Source organism: Nelumbo nucifera, chromosome 4 (genome assembly GCF_055504915.1).
Source record: "Nelumbo nucifera cultivar China Antique chromosome 4, China Antique-T2T, whole genome shotgun sequence".
In the NCBI taxonomy this organism is placed as follows: Eukaryota; Viridiplantae; Streptophyta; class Magnoliopsida; order Proteales; family Nelumbonaceae; genus Nelumbo; species Nelumbo nucifera.
This window is the reverse complement of record NC_142652.1, coordinates 52,742,345-52,759,249: the sequence shown is the minus strand read 5'-3', so window position 1 is coordinate 52,759,249 and position 16,905 is coordinate 52,742,345. Positions and strand designations below refer to the sequence as shown.

The following is a 16,905-nucleotide window of genomic DNA, read 5'->3' as shown; positions in this document are numbered from 1 at the left end:
AATGGAGGGGAGCAAGATAGTGCATAAAGATCTAAGCGAGCATGAATTAAACGGGTAAGATCATACCAGCACTAATGCACCGGATCCCATCAGAACTCCGAAGTAAAGCGTGCTTGGGCGAGAGTAGTACTAGGATGGGTGACCTCCTGGGAAGTCCTCGTGTTGCACCCCAATTTTATTAATATTTTATTTTGATTTGTATTTGCTAATTCCATTTGTTGTTTCTGGGAGACAACTGGAAACAATGCGTCGGATACTCGGACCATTTGCGGCATGATCGTCATTACTGAATGGCAACGATGCAAGAACCGGGCTTTCGGCATTCGTCATGCATTGTGGGCCCCGCGATAGTATTGCATCTATCCGGGGGTGCGGCAGATCTGAAATGCAAACACTCTGCTCACGTAGGAGCTTGTGCACGGTTACCAAGGGAGGAAGGCTGCATACACAGTTTTTTCAAATCTAAAACAATTAATGGAGGGGAGCAAGATAGTGCATAAAGATCTAAGCGAGCATGAATTAAACGGGTAAGATCATACCAGCACTAATGCACGGGATCCCATCAGAACTCCGAAGTTAAGTGTGCATGGGTGGGAGTAGTCCTAGGATGGGTGACCTCCTGGGAAGTCCTCGTGTTGCACCCCAATTTTATTAATATTTTATTTCGATATCGTATTTGCAAATTCCATTTGTCGTTTCGGCGAGACAAACTCAAACAACGCGCCGGATACTCGGACCATTTGCGGCACGATCGTCATTACTGAATGGGAACCGTGCAAAAACCGGGCTTTTGGCATTCGTCGTGCATTGTGGGCCCCGCGATAGTATTGCATCTATCCGGGGGTGCGACAGATCTGAAAGGCAAACACTCTGCTCACGTAGGAGCTTGTGCACGGTTACCAAGGGAGGAAGGCTGCATACACAGTTTTTTCAAGTCTAAAACAATTAATGGAGGGGAGCAAGATAGTGCATAAAGATCTAAGCGAGCATGAATTAAACGGGTGCGATCATACCAGCACTAATGCACCGGATCCCATCAGAACTCCGAAGTTAAGTGTGCATGGGCGGGAGTAGTCCTAGGATGGGTGACCTCCTGGGAAGTCCTCGTGTTGCACCCCAATTTTATTAATATTTTATTTCGAAATCGTATTTGCAAATTCCATTTGTCGTTTCGGCGAGACAAACGCAAACAACGCGCCGGATACTCGGACCATTTGCGGCACGATCGTCATTATTGAATGGCAACGATGCAAGAACCGGGCTTTCGGCATTCGTCATGCATTGTGGGCCCCGCGATAGTATTGCATCTATCCGGGGGTGCGGCAGATCTGAAATGCAAACACTCTGCTCACGTAGGAGCTTCTGCACGGTTACCAAGGGAGGAAGGCTGCATACACAGTTTTTTCAAATCTAAAACAATTAATGGAGGGGAGCAAGATAGTGCATAAAGATCTAAGCGAGCATGAATTAAACGGGTGCGATCATACCAGAACTAATGCACCGGATCCCATCAGAACTCCGAAGTTAAGTGTGCTTGGGCGAGAGTAGTATTAGGATGGGTGACCTCCTGGGAAGTCCTTGTGTTTCACCCCAATTTTATTAATATTTTATTTCGATATCGTATTTGCAAATTCCATTTGTCGTGTCGGCGAGACAAACTCAAACAACGCGCCGGATACTCGGACCATTTGCGGCACGATCGTCATTACTGAATGGGAACCGTGCAAAAACCGGGCTTTTGGCATTCATCGTGCATTGTGGGCCCCGCGATAGTATTGCATCTATCCGGGGGTGCGGCAGATCTGAAAAGCAAACACTCTGCTCACGTAGGAGCTTGTGCACGGTTACCAAGGGAGGAAGGCTGCATACACAGTTTTTTCAAGTCTAAAACAATTAATGGAGGGGAGCAAGATAGTGCATAAAGATCTAAGCGAGCATAAATTAAACGGGTGCGATCATACCAGCACTAATGCACTGGATCCCATCAGAACTCCGAAGTTAAGTGTGCATGGGCGGGAGTAGTCCTAGGATGGGTGACCTCCTGGGAAGTCCTCGTGTTGCACCCCAATTTTATTAATATTTTATTTCGATATCGTATTTGCAAATTCCATTTGTCGTTTCGGCGAGACAAACGCAAACAACGCGCCGGATACTCGGACCATTTGCGGCACGATTGTCATTACTGAATGGGAACCGTGAAAAAACCGGGCTTTTGGCATTCGTCGTGCATTGTGGGCCCCGCGATAGTATTGCATCTATCCGGGGGTGCGGCAGATCTAAAAAGCAAACACTCTGCTCACGTAAGAGCTTGTGCACGGTTACCAAGGGAGGAAGGCTGCATACACAGTTTTTTCAAGTCTAAAACAATTAATGGAGGGGAGCAAGATAGTGCATAAAGATCGAAGCGAGCATGAATTAAACGGGTGCGATCATACCAGCACTAATGCACCGGATCCCATCCGAACTCCGAAGTTAAGCGTGCTTGGGCGAGAGTAGTACTAGGATGGGTGACCTCCTGGGAAGTCCTTGTGTTGCACCCCAATTTTATTAATATTTTATTTTGATTTGTATTTGCAAATTCCATTTGTTGTTTCTGGGAGACAACTGGAAACAATGCGTCGGATACTCGGACCATTTGCGGCACGATCGTCATTACTGAATGGCAACGATGCAAGAACCGGGCTTTCGGCATTCGTCATGCATTGTGGGCCCCGCGATAGTATGGCATCTATCCGGGGGTGCGGCAGATCTGAAATGCAAACACTCTGCTCACGTAGAAGCTTGTGCACGGTTACCAAGGGAGGAAGGCTGCATACACAGTTTTTTCAAATCTAAAACAATTAATGGAGGGGAGCAAGATAGTGCATAAAGATCTAAGCGAGCATGAATTAAACGGGTGCGATCATACCAGCACTAATGCACCGGATCCCATCAGAACTCCGAAGTTAACTGTGCATGGGCGGGAGTAGTCCTAGGATGGGTGACCTCCTGGGAAGTCCTCGTGTTGCACCCCAATTTTATTAATATTTTATTTCGATATCGTATTTGCAAATTCCATTTGTCGTTTCGGCGAGACAAACGCAAACAACGCGCCGGATATTCGGACCACTTGCGGCACGATTGTCATTACTGAATGGGAACCGTGAAAAAACCGGGCTTTTGGCATTCGTCGTGCATTGTGGGCCCCGCGATAGTATTGCATCTATCCGGGGGTGCGGCAGATCTAAAAAGCAAACACTCTGCTCACGTAAGAGCTTGTGCACGGTTACCAAGGGAGGAAGGCTGCATACACAGTTTTTTTCAAGTCTAAAACAATTAATGGAGGGGAGCAAGATAGTGCATAAAGATCTAAGCGAGCATGAATTAAACGGGTGCGATCATACCAGCACTAATGCACCGGATCCCATCAGAACTCCGAAGTTAAGCGTGCTTGGGCGAGAGTAGTACTTGGATGGGTGACCTCTTGGGAAGTCCTCGTGTTGCACCCCAATTTTATTAATATTTTATTTTGATTTGTATTTGCAAATTCCATTTGTTGTTTCTGGGAGACAACTGGAAACAATGCGTCGGATACTCGGACCATTTGCGGCACGATCGTCATTACTGAATGGCAACGATGCAAGAACCGGGCTTTCGGCATTCGTCATGCATTGTGGGCCCCGCGATAGTATTGCATCTATCCGGGGGTGCGGCAGATCTAAAAAGCAAACACTCTGCTCACGTAAGAGCTTGTGCACGGTTACCAAGGGAGGAAGGCTGCATACACAGTTTTTTCAAGTCTAAAACAATTAATGGAGGGGAGCAAGATAGTGCATAAAGATCTAAGCGAGCATGAATTAAACGGGTGCGATCATACCAGCACTAATGCACCGTATCCCATCAGAACTCCGAAGTTAAGCGTGCTTGGGCGAGAGTAGTACTAGGATGGGTGACCTCCTGGGAAGTCCTCGTGTTGCACCGCAATTTTATTAATATTTTATTTTGATTTGTATTTGCAAATTCCATTTGTTGTTTCTGGGAGACAACTGGAAACAATGCGTCGGATACTCGGACCATTTGCGGCACGATCGTCATTACTGAATGGCAACGATGCAAGAACCGGGCTTTCAGCATTCGTCATGCATTGTGGGCCCCGCGATAGTATTGCATCTATCCGGGGGTGCGGCAGATCTGAAATGCAAACACTCTGCTCACGTAGGAGCTTGTGCACGGTTACCAAGGGAGGAAGGCTGCATACACAGTTTTTTCAAATCTAAAACAATTAATGGAGGGGAGCAAGATAGTGCATAAAGATCTAAGCGAGCATGAATTAAACGGGTGCGATCATACCAGCACTAATGCACCGGATCCCATCAGAACTCCGAAGTTAAGTGTGCATGGGCGGGAGTAGTCCTAGGATGGGTGACCTCCTGGGAAGTCCTCGTGTTGCACCCCAATTTTATTAATATTTTATTTCGATATCGTATTTGCAAATTCCATTTGTCGTTTCGGCGAGACAAACTCAAACAACACGCCGGATACTCGGACCATTTGCGGCACGATCGTCATTACTGAATGGGAACCGTGCAAAAACCGGGCTTTTGGCATTCGTCGTGCATTGTGGGCCCCGCGATAGTATTGCATCTATCCGGGGGTGCGGCAGATCTGAAAAGCAAACACTCTGCTCACGTAGGAGCTTGTGCACGGTTACCAAGGGAGGAAGGCTGCATACACAGTTTTTTCAAGTCTAAAACTATTAATGGAGGGGAGCAAGATAGTGCATAAAGATCTAAGCGAGCATGAATTAAACGGGTGCGATCATACCAGCACTAATGCACCGGATCCCATCAGAACTCCGAAGTTAAGTGTGCATGGGCGGGAGTAGTCCTAGGATGGGTGACCTCCTGGGAAGTCCTCGTGTTGCACCCCAATTTTATTTCGATATCGTATTTGCAAATTCCATTTGTCGTTTCGGCGAGACAAACGCAAACAACGCGCCGGATACTCGGACCATTTGCGGCACAATCGTCATTACTGAATGAGAACCGTGCAAAAACCGGGCTTTTGGCATTCGTCGTGCATTGTTGGCCCCGCGATAGTATTGCATCTATCCGGGGGTGCGGCAGATCTAAAAAGCAAACACTCTGCTCACGTAAGAGCTTGTGCACGGTTACCAAGGGAGGAAGGCTGCATACACAGTTTTTTCAAGTCTAAAACAATTAATGGAGGGGAGCAAGATAGTGCATAAAGATCTAAGCGAGCATGAATTAAACGGGTGCGATCATACCAGCACTAATGCACCGGATCCCATCAGAACTCTGAAGTTAAGCGTGCTTGGGCGAGAGTAGTACTAGGATGGGTGACCTCCTGGGAAGTCCTCGTGTTGCACCCCAATTTTATTAATATTTTATTTTGATTTGTATTTGCAAATTCCATTTGTTGTTTCTGGGAGATACTGGAAACAATGCGTCGGATACTCGGACCATTTGCGGCACGATCGTCATTACTGAATGGCCACGATGCAAGAACCGGGCTTTCGGCATTCGTCATGCATTGTGGGCCCCGCGATAGTATTGCATCTATCCGGAGGTGCGGCAGATCTGAAAAGCAAACACTCCGCTCACGTAGGAGCTTGTGCACGGTTACCAAGGGAAAGAGGCTGCATACACATTTTTTTCAAATCTAAAACAATTACTGGAAGGGAGCAAGATAGGTCATAAAGATCTAAGCGAGCATGAATTAAACGGGTGCTATCATACCAGCACTAATGCACCGGATCTCATCAGAACTCCGAAGTTAAGTGTGCTTGGGCGAGAGTAGTATTAGGATGGGTGACCTCCTCGGAAGTCCTTGTGTTTCACCCTAATTTTATTAATATTTTATTTCGATATCGTATTTGCAAATTCCATTTGTCGTTTCGGCGAGACAAACTCAAACAACGCGCCGGATACTCGGACCATTTGCGGCACGATCGTCATTACTGAATGGGAACCGTGCAAAAACCGGGCTTTTGGCATTCGTCGTGCATTGTGGGCCCCGCGACAGTATTGCATCTATCCGGGGGTGCGGCAGATCTGAAAAGCAAACACTCTGCTCACGTAGGAGCTTGTGCACGGTTACCAAGGGAGGAAGGCTGCATACACAGTTTTTTCAAGTCTAAAACAATTAATGGAGGGGAGCAAGATAGTGCATAAAGATCTAAGCGAGCATGAATTAAACGGGTGCGATCATACTAGCACTAATGCACCGGATCCCATCAGAACTCCGAAGTTAAGTGTGCATGGGCGGGAGTAGTCCTAGGATGGGTGATCTCCAGGGAAGTCCTCGTGTTGCACCCCAATTTTATTAATATTTTATTTCGATATCGTATTTGCAAATTCCATTTGTCGTTTCGGCGAGACAAACGCAAACAACGCGCCGGATACTCGGACCATTTGCGGCACGATTGTCATTACTGAATGGGAACCGTGAAAAAACCGGGCTTTTGGCATTCGTCGTGCATTGTGGGCCCCGCGATTGTATTGCATCTATCCGGGGGTGCGGCAGATCTAAAAAGCAAACACTCTGCTCACGTAAGAGCTTGTGCACGGTTACCAAGGGAGGAAGGCTGCATACACAGTTTTTTCAAGTCTAAAACAATTAATGGAGGGGAGCAAGATAGTGCATAAAGATCTAAGCGAGCATGAATTAAACGGGTGCGATCATACTAGCACTAATGCACCGGAACCCATCAGAACTCCGAAGTTAAGCGTGCTTGGGCGAGAGTAGTACTAGGATGGGTGACCTCCTGGGAAGTCCTCGTGTTGCACCCCAATTTTATTAATATTTTATTTCGATATCGTATTTGCAAATTCCATTTGTCGTTTCGGCGAGACAAACGCAAACAACGCGCCGGATACTCGGACCATTTGCGGCACGATTGTCATTACTGAATGGGAACCGTGAAAAAACCGGGCTTTTGGCATTCGTCGTGCATTGTGGGCCCCGCGATAGTATTGCATCTATCCGGGGGTGCGGCAGATCTAAAAAGCAAACACTCTGCTCACGTAAGAGCTTGTGCACGGTTACCAAGGGAGGAAGGCTGCAAACACAGTTTTTTTCAAGTCTAAAACAATTAATGGAGGGGAGCAAGATAGTGCATAAAGATCTAAGCGAGCATGAATTAAACGGGTGCGATCATACCAGCACTAATGCACCGGATCCCATCAGAACTCCGAAGTTAAGCGTGCTTGGGCGAGAGTAGTACTAGGATGGGTGACCTCCTGGGAAGTCCTCGTGTTGCACCCCAATTTTATTAATATTTTATTTTGATTTGTATTTGCAAATTCCATTTGTTGTTTCTGGGAGACAACTGGAAACAATGCGTCGGATACTCGGACCATTTGCGGCACGATCGTCATTACTGAATGGCAACGATGCAAGAACCGGGCTTTCGGCATTCGTCATGCATTGTGGGCCCCGCGATAGTATTGCATCTATCCGGGGGTGCGGCAGAACTGAAATACAAACACTCTGCTCACGTAGGAGCTTGTGCACGGTTACCAAGGGAGGAAGGCTGCATACACAGTTTTTTCAAGTCTAAAACAATTAATGGAGGGGAGCAAGATAGTGCATAAAGATCTAAGCGAGCATGAATTAAACGGGTGCGATCATACCAGCACTAATGCACCGGATCCCATCAGAACTCCGAAGTTAAGTGTGCTTGGGCGAGAGTAGTATTAGGATGGGTGACCTCCTGGGAAGTCCTTGTGTTTCACCCCAATTTTATTAATATTTTATTTCGATATCGTATTTGCAAATTCCATTTGTCGTTTCGGCGAGACAAACGCAAACAACGCGCCGGATACTCGGACCATTTGCGGCACAATCGTCATTACTGTATGAGAACCGTGCAAAAACCGGGCTTTTGGCATTCGTCGTGCATTGTGGGCCCCGCGATAATATTGCATCTATCCGGGGGTGCGACAGATCTGAAAAGCAAACACTCTGCTCACGTAGGAGCTTGTGCACGGTTACCAAGGGAGGAAGGCTGCATACACAGTTTTTTCAAGTCTAAAACAATTAATGGAGGGGAGCAAGATAGTGCACAAAGATCTAAGCGAGCATGAATTAAACGGGTGCGATCATACCAGCACTAATGCACCGGATCTCATCAGAACTCTGAAGTTAAGCGTGCTTGGGCGAGAGTAGTACTAGGAAGGGTGACCTCCTGGGAAGTCCTCGTGTTGCACCCCAATTTTATTAATATTTTATTTTGATTTGTATTTGCAAATTCCATTTGTTGTTTCTGGGAGACAACTGGAAACAATGCGTCGGATACTCGGACCATTTGCGGCACGATCGTCATTACTGAATGGCAACGATGCAAGAACCGGGCTTTCGGCATTCGTCATGCATTGTGGGCCCCGCGATAGTATTGCATCTATCCGGGGGTGCGGCAGATCTAAAAAGCAAACACTCTGCTCACGTAAGAGCTTGTGCACGGTTACCAAGGGAGGAAGGCTGCATACACAGTTTTTTCAAGTCTAAAACAATTAATGGAGGGGAGCAAGATAGTGCATAAAGATCTAAGCGAGCATGAATTAAACGGGTGCGATCATACCAGCACTAATGCACCGGATCCCATCAGAACTCCGAAGTTAAGCGTGCTTGGGCGAGAGTAGTACTAGGATGGGTGACCTCCTGGGAAGTCCTCGTGTTGCACCCCAATTTTATTAATATTTTATTTTGATTTGTATTTGCAAATTCCATTTGTTGTTTCTGGGAGACAACTGGAAACAATGCGTCGGATACTCGGACCATTTGCGGCACGATCGTCATTACTGAATGGCAACGATGCAAGAACCGGGCTTTCGGCATTCGTCATGCATTGTGGGCCCCGCGATAGTATTGCATCTATCCGGGGGTGCGGCAGATCTGAAATGCAAACACTCTGCTCACGTAGGAGCTTGTGCACGGTTACCAAGGGAGGAAGGCTGCATACACAGTTTTTTCAAATCTAAAACAATTAATGGAGGGGAGCAAGATAGTGCATAAAGATCTAAGCGAGCATGAATTAAACGGGTGCGATCATACCAGCACTAATGCACCGGATCCCATCAGAACTCCGAAGTTAAGTGTGCATGGGCGGGAATAGTCCTAGGATGGGTGACCTCCTGGGAAGTCCTCGTGTTGCACCCCAATTTTATTAATATTTTATTTCGATATCGTATTTGCAAATTCCATTTGTCGTTTCGGCGAGACAAACGCAAACAACGCGCCGGATACTCGGACCATTTGCGGCACGATTGTCATTACTGAATGGGAACCGTGAAAAAACCGGGCTTTTGGCATTCGTCGTGCATTGTGGGCCCCGCGATAGTATTGCATCTATCCGGGGGTGCGGCAGATCTAAAAAGCAAACACTCTGCTCACGTAAGAGCTTGTGCACGGTTACCAAGGGAGGAAGGCTGCAAACACAGTTTTTTTCAAGTCTAAAACAATTAATGGAGGGGAGCAAGATAGTGCATAAAGATCTAAGCGAGCATGAATTAAACGGGTGCGATCATACCAGCACTAATGCACCGGATCCCATCAGAACTCCGAAGTTAAGCGTGCTTGGGCGAGAGTAGTACTAGGATGGGTGACCTCCTGGGAAGTCCTCGTGTTGCACCCCAATTTTATTAATATTTTATTTTGATTTGTATTTGCAAATTCCATTTGTTGTTTCTGGGAGACAACTGGAAACAATGCGTCGGATACTCGGACCATTTGCGGCACGATCGTCATTACTGAATGGCAACGATGCAAGAACCGGGCTTTCGGCATTCGTCATGCATTGTGGGCCCCGCGAAAGTATTGCATCTATCCGGGGGTGCGGCAGATCTGAAATGCAAACACTCTGCTCACGTAGGAGCTTGTGCACGGTTACCAAGGGAGGAAGGCTGCATACACAGTTTTTTCAAATCTAAAACAATTAATGGAGGGGAGCAAGATAGTGCATAAAGATCTAAGCGAGCATGAATTAAACGGGTGCGATCATACTAGCACTAATGCACCGGATCCCATCAGAACTCCGAAGTTAAGTGTGCATGGGCGGGAGTAGTCCTTGGATGGGTGACCTCCTGGGAAGTCCTCGTGTTGCACCCCAATTTTATTAATATTTTATTTCGATATCGTATTTGCAAATTCCATTTGTCGTTTCGGCGAGACAAACGCAAACAACGCGCCGGATACTCGGACCATTTGCGGCACGATTGTCATTACTGAATGGGAACCGTGAAAAAACCGGGCTTTTGGCATTCGTCGTGCATTGTGGGCCCCGCGATAGTATTGCATCTATCCGGGGGTGCGGCAGATCTAAAAAGCAAACACTCTGCTCACGTAAGAGCTTGTGCACGGTTACCAAGGGAGGAAGGCTGCAAACACAGTTTTTTTCAAGTCTAAAACAATTAATGGAGGGGAGCAAGATAGTGCATAAAGATCTAAGCGAGCATGAATTAAACGGGTGCGATCATACCAGCACTAATGCACCGGATCCCATCAGAACTCCGAAGTTAAGCGTTCTTGGGCGAGAGTAGTACTAGGATGGGTGACCTCCTGGGAAAGCCTCGTGTTGCACCCCAATTTTATTAATATTTTATTTTGATTTGTATTTGCAAATTCCATTTGTTGTTTCTGGGAGACAACTGGAAACAATGCGTCGAATACTCGGACCATTTGCGGCACGATCGTCATTACTGAATGGCAACGATGCAAGAACCGGGCTTTCGGCATTCGTCATGCATTGTGGGCCCCGCGATAGTATTGCATCTATCCGGGGGTGCGGCAGAACTGAAATACAAACACTCTGCTCATGTAGGAGCTTGTGCACGGTTACCAAGGGAGGAAGGCTGCATACACAGTTTTTTCAAGTCTAAAACAATTAATGGAGGGGAGCAAGATAGTGCATAAAGATCTAAGCGAGCATGAATTAAACGGGTGCGATCATACCAGCACTAATGCACCGGATCCCATCAGAACTCCGAAGTTAAGTGTGCTTGGGCGAGAGTAGTATTAGGATGGGTGACCTCCTGGGAAGTCCTTGTGTTTCACCCCAATTTTATTAATATTTTATTTCGATATCGTATTTGCAAATTCCATTTGTCGTTTCGGCGAGACAAACGCAAACAACGCGCCGGATACTCGGACCATTTGCGGCACAATCATCATTACTGTATGAGAACCGTGCAAAAACCGGGCTTTTGGCATTCGTCGTGCATTGTGGGCCCCGCGATAATATTGCATCTATCCGGGGGTGCGACATATCTGAAAAGCAAACACTCTGCTCACGTAGGAGCTTGTGCACGGTTACCAAGGGAGGAAGGCTGCATACACAGTTTTTTCAAGTCTAAAACAATTAATGGAGGGGAGCAAGATAGTGCACAAAGATCTAAGCGAGCATGAATTAAACGGGTGCGATCATACCAGCACTAATGCACCGGATCTCATCAGAACTCTGAAGTTAAGCGTGCTTGGGCGAGAGTAGTACTAGGAAGGGTGACCTCCTGGGAAGTCCTCGTGTTGCACCCCAATTTTATTAATATTTTATTTTGATTTGTATTTGCAAATTCCATTTGTTGTTTCTGGGAGACAACTGGAAACAATGCGTCGGATACTCGGACCATTTGCGGCACGATCGTCATTACTGAATGGCAACGATGCAAGAACCGGGCTTTCGGCATTCGTCATGCATTGTGGGCCCCGCGATAGTATTGCATCTATCCGGGGGTGCGGCAGATCTAAAAAGCAAACACTCTGCTCACGTAAGAGCTTGTGCACGGTTACCAAGGGAGGAAGGCTGCATACACAGTTTTTTCAAGTCTAAAACAATTAATGGAGGGGAGCAAGATAGTGCATAAAGATCTAAGCGAGCATGAATTAAACGGGTGCGATCATACCAGCACTAATGCACCGGATCCCATCAGAACTCCGAAGTTAAGCGTGCTTGGGCGAGAGTAGTACTAGGATGGGTGACCTCCTGGGAAGTCCTCGTGTTGCACCCCAATTTTATTAATATTTTATTTTGATTTGTATTTGCAAATTCCATTTGTTGTTTCTGGGAGACAACTGGAAACAATGCGTCGGATACTCGGACCATTTGCGGCACGATCGTCATTACTGAATGGCAACGATGCAAGAACCGGGCTTTCGGCATTCGTCATGCATTGTGGGCCCCGCGATAGAATTGCATCTATCCGGGGGTGCGGCAGATCTGAAATGCAAACACTCTGCTCACGTAGGAGCTTGTGCACGGTTACCAAGGGAGGAAGGCTGCATACACAGTTTTTTCAAATCTAAAACAATTAATGGAGGGGAGCAAGATAGTGCATAAAGATCTAAGCGAGCATGAATTAAACGCGTGCGATCATACCAGCACTAATGCATCGGATCCCATCAGAACTCTGAAGTTAAGTGTGCATGGGCGGGAGTAGTCCTAGGATGGGTGACCTCCTGGGAAGTCCTCGTGTTGCACCCCAATTTTATTAATATTTTATTTCGATATCGTATTTGCAAATTCCATTTGTCGTTTCGGCGAGACAAACTCAAACAACACGCCGGATACTCGGACCATTTGCGGCACGATCGTCATTACTGAATGGGAACCGTGCAAAAACCGGGCTTTTGGCATTCGTCGTGCATTGTGGGCCCCGCGATAGTATTGCATCTATCCGGGGGTGCGGCAGATCTGAAAAGCAAACACTCTGCTCACGTAGGAGCTTGTGCACGGTTACCAAGGGAGGAAGGCTGCATACACAGTTTTTTCAAGTCTAAAACAATTAATGGAGGGGAGCAAGATAGTGCATAAAGATCTAAGCGAGCATGAATTAAACGGGTGCGATCATACCAGCACTAATGCACCGGATCCCATCAGAACTCCGAAGTTAAGTGTGCATGGGCGGGAGTAGTCCTAGGATGGGTGACCTCCTGGGAAGTCCTCGTGTTGCACCCCAATTTTATTTCGATATCGTATTTGCAAATTCCATTTGTCGTTTCGGCGAGACAAACGCAAACAACGCGCCGGATACTCGGACCATTTGCGGCACAATCGTCATTACTGAATGAGAACCGTGCAAAAACCGGGCTTTTGGCATTCGTCGTGCATTGTTGGCCCCGCGATAGTATTGCATCTATCCGGGGGTGCGGCAGATCTAAAAAGCAAACACTCTGCTCACGTAAGAGCTTGTGCACGGTTACCAAGGGAGGAAGGCTGCATACACAGTTTTTTCAAGTCTAAAACAATTAATGGAGGGGAGCAAGATAGTGCATAAAGATCTAAGCGAGCATGAATTAAACGGGTGCGATCATACCAGCACTAATGCACCGGATCCCATCAGAACTCCGAAGTTAAGCGTGCTTGGGCGAGAGTAGTACTAGGATGGGTGACCTCCTGGGAAGTCCTCGTGTTGCACCCCAATTTTATTAATATTTTATTTTGATTTGTATTTGCAAATTCCATTTGTTGTTTCTGGGAGACAACTGGAAACAATGCGTCGGATACTCGGACCATTTGCGGCACGATCGTCATTACTGAATGGCAACGATGCAAGAACCGGGCTTTCGGCATTCGTCATGCATTGTGGGCCCCGCGATAGTATTGCATCTATCCGGGGGTGCGGCAGAACTGAAATACAAACACTCTGCTCACGTAGGAGCTTGTGCACGGTTACCAAGGGAGGAAGGCTGCATACACAGTTTTTTCAAGTCTAAAACAATTAATGGAGGGGAGCAAGATAGTGCATAAAGATCTAAGCGAGCATGAATTAAACGGGTGCGATCATACCAGCACTAATGCACCGGATCCCATCAGAACTCCGAAGTTAAGTGTGCTTGGGCGAGAGTAGTATTAGGATGGGTGACCTCCTGGGAAGTCCTTGTGTTTCACCCCAATTTTATTAATATTTTATTTCGATATCGTATTTGCAAATTCCATTTGTCGTTTCGGCGAGACAAACGCAAACAACGCGCCGGATACTCGGACCATTTGCGGCACAATCGTCATTACTGTATGAGAACCGTGCAAAAACCGGGCTTTTGGCATTCGTCGTGCATTGTGGGCCCCGCGATAATATTGCATCTATCCGGGGGTGCGACAGATCTGAAAAGCAAACACTCTGCTCACGTAGGAGCTTGTGCACGGTTACCAAGGGAGGAAGGCTGCATACACAGTTTTTTCAAGTCTAAAACAATTAATGGAGGGGAGCAAGATAGTGCACAAAGATCTAAGCGAGCATGAATTAAACGGGTGCGATCATACCAGCACTAATGCACCGGATCTCATCAGAACTCTGAAGTTAAGCGTGCTTGGGCGAGAGTAGTACTAGGAAGGGTGACCTCCTGGGAAGTCCTCGTGTTGCACCCCAATTTTATTAATATTTTATTTTGATTTGTATTTGCAAATTCCATTTGTTGTTTCTGGGAGACAACTGGAAACAATGCGTCGGATACTCGGACCATTTGCGGCACGATCGTCATTACTGAATGGCAACGATGCAAGAACCGGGCTTTCGGCATTCGTCATGCATTGTGGGCCCCGCGATAGTATTGCATCTATCCGGGGGTGCGGCAGATCTAAAAAGCAAACACTCTGCTCACGTAAGAGCTTGTGCACGGTTACCAAGGGAGGAAGGCTGCATACACAGTTTTTTCAAGTCTAAAACAATTAATGGAGGGGAGCAAGATAGTGCATAAAGATCTAAGCGAGCATGAATTAAACGGGTGCGATCATACCAGCACTAATGCACCGGATCCCATCAGAACTCCGAAGTTAAGCGTGCTTGGGCGAGAGTAGTACTAGGATGGGTGACCTCCTGGGAAGTCCTCGTGTTGCACCCCAATTTTATTAATATTTTATTTTGATTTGTATTTGCAAATTCCATTTGTTGTTTCTGGGAGACAACTGGAAACAATGCGTCGGATACTCGGACCATTTGCGGCACGATCGTCATTACTGAATGGCAACGATGCAAGAACCGGGCTTTCGGCATTCGTCATGCATTGTGGGCCCCGCGATAGTATTGCATCTATCCGGGGGTGCGGCAGATCTGAAATGCAAACACTCTGCTCACGTAGGAGCTTGTGCACGGTTACCAAGGGAGGAAGGCTGCATACACAGTTTTTTCAAATCTAAAACAATTAATGGAGGGGAGCAAGATAGTGCATAAAGATCTAAGCGAGCATGAATTAAACGGGTGCGATCATACCAGCACTAATGCACCGGATCCCATCAGAACTCCGAAGTTAAGTGTGCATGGGCGGGAGTAGTCCTAGGATGGGTGACCTCCTGGGAAGTCCTCGTGTTGCACTCCAATTTTATTAATATTTTATTTCGATATCGTATTTGCAAATTCCATTTGTCGTTTCGGCGAGACAAACGCAAACAACGCGCCGGATACTCGGACCATTTGCGGCACGATTGTCATTACTGAATGGGAACCGTGAAAAAACCGGGCTTTTGGCATTCGTCGTGCATTGTGGGCCCCGCGATAGTATTGCATCTATCCGGGGGTGCGGCAGATCTAAAAAGCAAACACTCTGCTCACGTAAGAGCTTGTGCACGGTTACCAAGGGAGGAAGGCTGCAAACACAGTTTTTTTCAAGTCTAAAACAATTAATGGAGGGGAGCAAGATAGTGCATAAAGATCTAAGCGAGCATGAATTAAACGGGTGCGATCATACCAGCACTAATGCACCGGATCCCATCAGAACTCCGAAGTTAAGCGTGCTTGGGCGAGAGTAGTACTAGGATGGGTGACCTCCTGGGAAGTCCTCGTGTTGCACCCCAATTTTATTAATATTTTATTTTGATTTGTATTTGCAAATTCCATTTGTTGTTTCTGGGAGACAACTGGAAACAATGCGTCGGATACTCGGACCATTTGCGGCACGATCGTCATTACTGAATGGCAACGATGCAAGAACCGGGCTTTCGGCATTCGTCATGCATTGTGGGCCCCGCGAAAGTATTGCATCTATCCGGGGGTGCGGCAGATCTGAAATGCAAACACTCTGCTCACGTAGGAGCTTGTGCACGGTTACCAAGGGAGGAAGGCTGCATACACAGTTTTTTCAAATCTAAAACAATTAATGGAGGGGAGCAAGATAGTGCATAAAGATCTAAGCGAGCATGAATTAAACGGGTGCGATCATACTAGCACTAATGCACCGGATCCCATCAGAACTCCGAAGTTAAGTGTGCATGGGCGGGAGTAGTCCTTGGATGGGTGACCTCCTGGGAAGTCCTCGTGTTGCACCCCAATTTTATTAATATTTTATTTCGATATCGTATTTGCAAATTCCATTTGTCGTTTCGGCGAGACAAACGCAAACAACGCGCCGGATACTCGGACCATTTGCGGCACGATTGTCATTACTGAATGGGAACCGTGAAAAAACCGGGCTTTTGGCATTCGTCGTGCATTGTGGGCCCCGCGATAGTATTGCATCTATCCGGGGGTGCGGCAGATCTAAAAAGCAAACACTCTGCTCACGTAAGAGCTTGTGCACGGTTACCAAGGGAGGAAGGCTGCAAACACAGTTTTTTTCAAGTCTAAAACAATTAATGGAGGGGAGCAAGATAGTGCATAAAGATCTAAGCGAGCATGAATTAAACGGGTGCGATCATACCAGCACTAATGCACCGGATCCCATCAGAACTCCGAAGTTAAGCGTGCTTGGGCGAGAGTAGTACTAGGATGGGTGACCTCCTGGGAAAGCCTCGTGTTGCACCCCAATTTTATTAATATTTTATTTTGATTTGTATTTGCAAATTCCATTTGTTGTTTCTGGGAGACAACTGGAAACAATGCGTCGAATACTCGGACCATTTGCGGCACGATCGTCATTACTGAATGGCAACGATGCAAGAACCGGGCTTTCGGCATTCGTCATGCATTGTGGGCCCCGCGA

The 16,905-nt window shown here is 46.9% G+C and overlaps 32 non-coding genes and 4 pseudogenes across 32 annotated transcripts; all 36 read left to right on the top strand.

Annotated features, from left to right (window-relative positions):
• Window positions 1–52: 52 nt before the first annotated feature.
• LOC148797869 (5S ribosomal RNA) lies at window positions 53–171 on the top strand. Its single transcript, XR_016070536.1, has one exon. It is a non-coding gene; the product is annotated as a 5S ribosomal RNA (ribosomal RNA).
• A 354-nt stretch (window positions 172–525) lies between these two features.
• LOC148797868 (5S ribosomal RNA) lies at window positions 526–644 on the top strand (annotated as a pseudogene).
• Window positions 645–999: 355 nt separating this feature from the next.
• On the top strand, window positions 1,000–1,118 carry LOC148797867 (5S ribosomal RNA). The gene has a single exon (XR_016074205.1). It is a non-coding gene; the product is annotated as a 5S ribosomal RNA (ribosomal RNA).
• Window positions 1,119–1,473: 355 nt separating this feature from the next.
• On the top strand, window positions 1,474–1,592 carry LOC148797866 (5S ribosomal RNA; annotated as a pseudogene).
• Window positions 1,593–1,947: 355 nt separating this feature from the next.
• On the top strand, window positions 1,948–2,066 carry LOC148797865 (5S ribosomal RNA). Its single transcript, XR_016075793.1, has one exon. It is a non-coding gene; the product is annotated as a 5S ribosomal RNA (ribosomal RNA).
• A 355-nt stretch (window positions 2,067–2,421) lies between these two features.
• Window positions 2,422–2,540, top strand: LOC148797864 (5S ribosomal RNA). Its single transcript, XR_016068949.1, has one exon. It is a non-coding gene; the product is annotated as a 5S ribosomal RNA (ribosomal RNA).
• A 354-nt stretch (window positions 2,541–2,894) lies between these two features.
• LOC148797863 (5S ribosomal RNA) lies at window positions 2,895–3,013 on the top strand. The gene has a single exon (XR_016068754.1). It is a non-coding gene; the product is annotated as a 5S ribosomal RNA (ribosomal RNA).
• A 356-nt stretch (window positions 3,014–3,369) lies between these two features.
• Window positions 3,370–3,488, top strand: LOC148797862 (5S ribosomal RNA). Its single transcript, XR_016069553.1, has one exon. It is a non-coding gene; the product is annotated as a 5S ribosomal RNA (ribosomal RNA).
• A 354-nt stretch (window positions 3,489–3,842) lies between these two features.
• LOC148797861 (5S ribosomal RNA) lies at window positions 3,843–3,961 on the top strand. The gene has a single exon (XR_016068980.1). It is a non-coding gene; the product is annotated as a 5S ribosomal RNA (ribosomal RNA).
• A 354-nt stretch (window positions 3,962–4,315) lies between these two features.
• On the top strand, window positions 4,316–4,434 carry LOC148797860 (5S ribosomal RNA). Its single transcript, XR_016074204.1, has one exon. It is a non-coding gene; the product is annotated as a 5S ribosomal RNA (ribosomal RNA).
• Window positions 4,435–4,789: 355 nt separating this feature from the next.
• LOC148797859 (5S ribosomal RNA) lies at window positions 4,790–4,908 on the top strand. Its single transcript, XR_016074203.1, has one exon. It is a non-coding gene; the product is annotated as a 5S ribosomal RNA (ribosomal RNA).
• Window positions 4,909–5,252: 344 nt separating this feature from the next.
• On the top strand, window positions 5,253–5,371 carry LOC148797858 (5S ribosomal RNA). The gene has a single exon (XR_016071442.1). It is a non-coding gene; the product is annotated as a 5S ribosomal RNA (ribosomal RNA).
• A 353-nt stretch (window positions 5,372–5,724) lies between these two features.
• On the top strand, window positions 5,725–5,843 carry LOC148797857 (5S ribosomal RNA; annotated as a pseudogene).
• A 355-nt stretch (window positions 5,844–6,198) lies between these two features.
• LOC148797856 (5S ribosomal RNA) lies at window positions 6,199–6,317 on the top strand. The gene has a single exon (XR_016070783.1). It is a non-coding gene; the product is annotated as a 5S ribosomal RNA (ribosomal RNA).
• Window positions 6,318–6,672: 355 nt separating this feature from the next.
• LOC148797855 (5S ribosomal RNA) lies at window positions 6,673–6,791 on the top strand. Its single transcript, XR_016073159.1, has one exon. It is a non-coding gene; the product is annotated as a 5S ribosomal RNA (ribosomal RNA).
• A 356-nt stretch (window positions 6,792–7,147) lies between these two features.
• Window positions 7,148–7,266, top strand: LOC148797854 (5S ribosomal RNA). Its single transcript, XR_016074959.1, has one exon. It is a non-coding gene; the product is annotated as a 5S ribosomal RNA (ribosomal RNA).
• Window positions 7,267–7,620: 354 nt separating this feature from the next.
• On the top strand, window positions 7,621–7,739 carry LOC148797853 (5S ribosomal RNA). Its single transcript, XR_016069865.1, has one exon. It is a non-coding gene; the product is annotated as a 5S ribosomal RNA (ribosomal RNA).
• A 355-nt stretch (window positions 7,740–8,094) lies between these two features.
• Window positions 8,095–8,213, top strand: LOC148797852 (5S ribosomal RNA). Its single transcript, XR_016074446.1, has one exon. It is a non-coding gene; the product is annotated as a 5S ribosomal RNA (ribosomal RNA).
• A 354-nt stretch (window positions 8,214–8,567) lies between these two features.
• LOC148797851 (5S ribosomal RNA) lies at window positions 8,568–8,686 on the top strand. Its single transcript, XR_016074948.1, has one exon. It is a non-coding gene; the product is annotated as a 5S ribosomal RNA (ribosomal RNA).
• A 354-nt stretch (window positions 8,687–9,040) lies between these two features.
• LOC148797850 (5S ribosomal RNA) lies at window positions 9,041–9,159 on the top strand. Its single transcript, XR_016075032.1, has one exon. It is a non-coding gene; the product is annotated as a 5S ribosomal RNA (ribosomal RNA).
• Window positions 9,160–9,515: 356 nt separating this feature from the next.
• LOC148797849 (5S ribosomal RNA) lies at window positions 9,516–9,634 on the top strand. The gene has a single exon (XR_016074937.1). It is a non-coding gene; the product is annotated as a 5S ribosomal RNA (ribosomal RNA).
• Window positions 9,635–9,988: 354 nt separating this feature from the next.
• On the top strand, window positions 9,989–10,107 carry LOC148797848 (5S ribosomal RNA). The gene has a single exon (XR_016075728.1). It is a non-coding gene; the product is annotated as a 5S ribosomal RNA (ribosomal RNA).
• A 356-nt stretch (window positions 10,108–10,463) lies between these two features.
• Window positions 10,464–10,582, top strand: LOC148797847 (5S ribosomal RNA). The gene has a single exon (XR_016072751.1). It is a non-coding gene; the product is annotated as a 5S ribosomal RNA (ribosomal RNA).
• A 354-nt stretch (window positions 10,583–10,936) lies between these two features.
• On the top strand, window positions 10,937–11,055 carry LOC148797846 (5S ribosomal RNA). Its single transcript, XR_016069864.1, has one exon. It is a non-coding gene; the product is annotated as a 5S ribosomal RNA (ribosomal RNA).
• A 355-nt stretch (window positions 11,056–11,410) lies between these two features.
• On the top strand, window positions 11,411–11,529 carry LOC148797845 (5S ribosomal RNA). The gene has a single exon (XR_016074445.1). It is a non-coding gene; the product is annotated as a 5S ribosomal RNA (ribosomal RNA).
• A 354-nt stretch (window positions 11,530–11,883) lies between these two features.
• LOC148797844 (5S ribosomal RNA) lies at window positions 11,884–12,002 on the top strand. Its single transcript, XR_016074926.1, has one exon. It is a non-coding gene; the product is annotated as a 5S ribosomal RNA (ribosomal RNA).
• Window positions 12,003–12,356: 354 nt separating this feature from the next.
• Window positions 12,357–12,475, top strand: LOC148797843 (5S ribosomal RNA; annotated as a pseudogene).
• Window positions 12,476–12,830: 355 nt separating this feature from the next.
• On the top strand, window positions 12,831–12,949 carry LOC148797842 (5S ribosomal RNA). Its single transcript, XR_016074202.1, has one exon. It is a non-coding gene; the product is annotated as a 5S ribosomal RNA (ribosomal RNA).
• Window positions 12,950–13,293: 344 nt separating this feature from the next.
• On the top strand, window positions 13,294–13,412 carry LOC148797841 (5S ribosomal RNA). Its single transcript, XR_016074915.1, has one exon. It is a non-coding gene; the product is annotated as a 5S ribosomal RNA (ribosomal RNA).
• A 354-nt stretch (window positions 13,413–13,766) lies between these two features.
• LOC148797840 (5S ribosomal RNA) lies at window positions 13,767–13,885 on the top strand. The gene has a single exon (XR_016069863.1). It is a non-coding gene; the product is annotated as a 5S ribosomal RNA (ribosomal RNA).
• Window positions 13,886–14,240: 355 nt separating this feature from the next.
• On the top strand, window positions 14,241–14,359 carry LOC148797839 (5S ribosomal RNA). The gene has a single exon (XR_016074444.1). It is a non-coding gene; the product is annotated as a 5S ribosomal RNA (ribosomal RNA).
• Window positions 14,360–14,713: 354 nt separating this feature from the next.
• LOC148797838 (5S ribosomal RNA) lies at window positions 14,714–14,832 on the top strand. The gene has a single exon (XR_016074904.1). It is a non-coding gene; the product is annotated as a 5S ribosomal RNA (ribosomal RNA).
• Window positions 14,833–15,186: 354 nt separating this feature from the next.
• Window positions 15,187–15,305, top strand: LOC148797837 (5S ribosomal RNA). The gene has a single exon (XR_016074838.1). It is a non-coding gene; the product is annotated as a 5S ribosomal RNA (ribosomal RNA).
• Window positions 15,306–15,661: 356 nt separating this feature from the next.
• LOC148797836 (5S ribosomal RNA) lies at window positions 15,662–15,780 on the top strand. Its single transcript, XR_016074893.1, has one exon. It is a non-coding gene; the product is annotated as a 5S ribosomal RNA (ribosomal RNA).
• Window positions 15,781–16,134: 354 nt separating this feature from the next.
• LOC148797835 (5S ribosomal RNA) lies at window positions 16,135–16,253 on the top strand. The gene has a single exon (XR_016075727.1). It is a non-coding gene; the product is annotated as a 5S ribosomal RNA (ribosomal RNA).
• Window positions 16,254–16,609: 356 nt separating this feature from the next.
• On the top strand, window positions 16,610–16,728 carry LOC148797834 (5S ribosomal RNA). Its single transcript, XR_016070074.1, has one exon. It is a non-coding gene; the product is annotated as a 5S ribosomal RNA (ribosomal RNA).
• The last annotated feature ends 177 nt before the right edge of the window (window positions 16,729–16,905 follow it).